The sequence below is a fragment of the Myotis lucifugus genome, unplaced genomic scaffold (genome assembly GCF_000147115.1).
Source record: "Myotis lucifugus unplaced genomic scaffold, Myoluc2.0 scaffold_34, whole genome shotgun sequence".
NCBI classification, from domain to species: Eukaryota; Metazoa; Chordata; class Mammalia; order Chiroptera; family Vespertilionidae; genus Myotis; species Myotis lucifugus.
In genome coordinates this window covers 912683-916046 of record NW_005871082.1, presented here as the reverse complement: position 1 = coordinate 916046, position 3364 = coordinate 912683, and the positions used below count along the sequence as shown (strand labels likewise).

The window sequence follows — 3364 nt, the reverse complement described above, 5'->3', positions numbered from 1 at the left end:
AGAAAAAGGTAAAGATACAAATTGTGAACAACAAACATGCATCTATCAACAAGTGAATCTAAGAATCAAGTGAATAAATAATCTGATGTACAGAATGAACTGGTGATTACAATGAATCAGGGACATAGAAGGGGAATGGACTGACTATTCTTGGGGGGGGGGGGGAAGGGGAATGGGAGATGCGGGAAGAGAATGGACAAAAATCGTGCACCTATGGATGAGGACAGTGGGTGGGGAGTGACGGCGGAGGGTGGGGCGGGAACTGGGAGAAGGGGAGTTATGGGAAAAAAAGAGGAACAAATGTAATCAGAACAATAAAGATTTAATTTAAAAAAAATAAAATAAAATATATTTTAAAATAGTAAAAATAAAAAATAAATAAATAAATAAATAAATAAATAAATAAATGGAGGTGTATCGGGGATTCAGAAAAATGAAAGACAGACATAAAATAGATCGAAGGCTGGGCCTGGGTGGGCTTCTGTCCTCTTCTGGCAAAGAGGCAGAAAGACCAAGTCCCAAGACAGCATGTTTATTTAATAGTCCCAATCCCCCAAAATATTAGGTTTCACCAAAACTCAAGATAAGGGAGGTATTCCAGGTTCTTGACTGAATTTACATAATAAAAACCCATTCAGCACACCTGGGCTTTGAAGAGTTGAGCTGAAGGCATTCTCACCTTTTGGCCAGGAATGCCTCCAAGGTAACGCTAAAGAGCCCTTGGGGCACTAGGGGATGGCCACCGCGGCTGCGCTGCGGCGCGGGCAGACGGACAGAGGGCGAGAACCGGGAGGCGCGTGGACTCCATGGACTCCGGATTGAAAGTTCTTGATCATCTCCAGGAAGGCCTGCGGGGATGGTGCCTCCGCATTCTGGAAGGTCTCCTGGACTCTGCTGTACAGGATAAGCCATCTCGACTCCAGCCTGATGAATCCGAAGTGGTTCTCATCAAACAGGATGAAGACTGCAGGGAAGCGCCTGGGGTAGGCTGAGCCATAAAAGGTAACAGTGTCCAAGGCATAGAAACACAACCTGCAGGTTCGGGGGTAGTTCTGGTCACGTGAGCGCACGCCCACAGGCAGAACAAATGGGACAGGCGGCTCCTCCAAAGCTGCAGCCCCGGACTCCCTGACGCTGGGCTGGGCAGGGCTCTGCCAGCCATGGCTCTCGCTTTCCTCAGTCCCGTCTTCTTGCTGCTGCTGCTGCTGCTGCTCCTGGATCACCTGCTCGTGAATCTCCTGGACGAGGCGGGAGAGCTCGTTGAAGTTGCGAAAGAACTCGCCATCTGGCAGCTGGATGCTGTGCATGAGGTGGATCTCTAACGTCTCCTGCCAGGCAGCGGCGCTGGCATCTCCCGTGATCTTCGTGACCCTGGCATACTTCCCATGGAAGCTGAGCATGGCAATCTTTAGGCCATTGGTATCGCAGTTGCCTTGGAAGAGGCCTGGCCTGAAGAGGTCGTCCCGGTGGCTCGGCGGGAGGTAGAGGCGGCGGTAGGTCAGGCAGTAAGGCTCAGGTCTGTACTCCTGCGCCAGCGCCAGCCCCCTTTCTTCCCTACGCCACCATGGTATACGTTCTCGGATACAACCAAACATGACGTAGTGGTGTGTCGGGTGGCACTTGATGGAGATCCTGTCCTTCAGAATCTGCATGAAGCAGCTGTGGGGCCTGCTGTGGCCTTCCAGGCACGCCACCATAGTTGATTTCCTCTCCGTCAGGCGAATTCTAAACGCGGGCTTGAATTGCATTGGGCCACCCACATGGGGGTTATGGTAAGGCTCGTTTGTCCAACCAGTAATGCATAATAAGCCATCCACCGCTACATTCAGCAGTCTTCCATAGAGCTCATTACTTAGCTGCCACAATCCCAAAATGTTTCTGTAGGGGTGGAGCAGCTTCGCATAGACTTCTCGATAAGACATACCTATCGTCTCCAGGTTCTGCAAGTTTTCACAAACGCCATACTCCTCCCAGCAGCGCCTTCTCCAGATGCTGTCGATGTGCAGGATGTGGTGGAATTTGGTGCAGGCCTGGGCCAAGCTGGACAGGTCGGTGCCGGGGAGCGAGGCGAAGATCTCCACCAGAATCTCCACCGGCAGGTCCTGCAGCGAGCAGCGCGGGGCAGGAGGGGCCGGCATGGGGCTCGAGATTCCTCCACTCACCGCACAGCACCGCGCTGCCGCGTCCGCCTCGACGTGCTTTTCTGCCGGGGCCGGGGCCGGGCCGGGGCCGGGGCGGGCTTGCTGTCGGCCGCTGCCATCTCATCTGGGCCCTGACGCTGCTGAAGACACCGGCATCCCCTCGAAGAGCCCACGCTGCAGAGGCAAGCGCACTCCTCCATGCCTTGCGGGGTAACAGCCACCAGAGCGTGGTCCATGAGGTAGGGCTTTAAGCTGGAAGGGTCCCGCCCAGGGAGTCCAGCCACGCCCCCCAGGGCCTAGCCAGGCCCCCCCAACAGGAGCCAATTGTAGGACTTAGCAACACCTCCCAAAGAAAACCGTACCCATTAACAGTAGGCTTCCTTTCCCAGTTCTCCCTCCCTGTCCTCCCACCCTAGCCCTAGCCCCAGGCAGACACTAATCTGCGTTCTGTATGGATATGCCTCCAGGGAAATGCCTACATTTCACATAAATGCAGTCATAATATCTGGTCTTTTGTGACTGGCTTCTTTCACTTAGCATAACATTTTAAAGTTTTATGTATGCTATATTCTAGTGCAGTGATGGCGAACCTATGACATGCGTGTCAGAGGTGACAGGCGAACTCATTTTTTTGATTGATTTTTCTTTGTTAAATGGCATTTTTTAAAATTTATTTATTTATTTTAAATTGTTTTATTGCTTAAAGTATTACAAAGAGTATTACATATGTCTCCTTTTCTTTCCCCGCCCTTGACAATCCCCTGGCCTCCCCTACCCCCCAGTGTCTTATGTCCATTGGTTATGCTTATATGCATGCATACAAGTCCTTTGGTTGATCTCTTACCACCCCCCCCCCCTTTTGCCCCCCAACCCTCCCCGGCCTTCCCGCTGTAGTTTGACAGTCTGTTGGAGGCTGCTCTGCCTCTGTATCTATTTTTGTTCATAAGTTTATAATGGTCTTTATTATCCATAAATGAGTGAGATCATGTGGTATTTTTCCTTCATTGACTGGCTTATTTCACTTAGCATAATGCTCTCCAGTTCCATCCACGCTGTTGCAAATGGTAAGAATTCCTTCTTTTTTTTTTTTTTTAATATATTTTATTGATTTTTTACAGAGAAGAAGGGAGAGGGGTAGAGAGCCAGAAACATCGATGAGAGAGATCCATCAGCTGCCTCCTGCACGCCCCCCAGTGGGGATGTGCCCGCAACCAAGGTACATG

At 51.0% G+C, this 3364-nt stretch overlaps 1 pseudogene; it reads right to left on the bottom strand.

Annotated features, from left to right (window-relative positions):
* Positions 1 to 728: 728 nt before the first annotated feature.
* Positions 729 to 2341, bottom strand: LOC106696883 (annotated as a pseudogene).
* Between the last annotated feature and the right edge of the window lie 1023 nt (positions 2342 to 3364).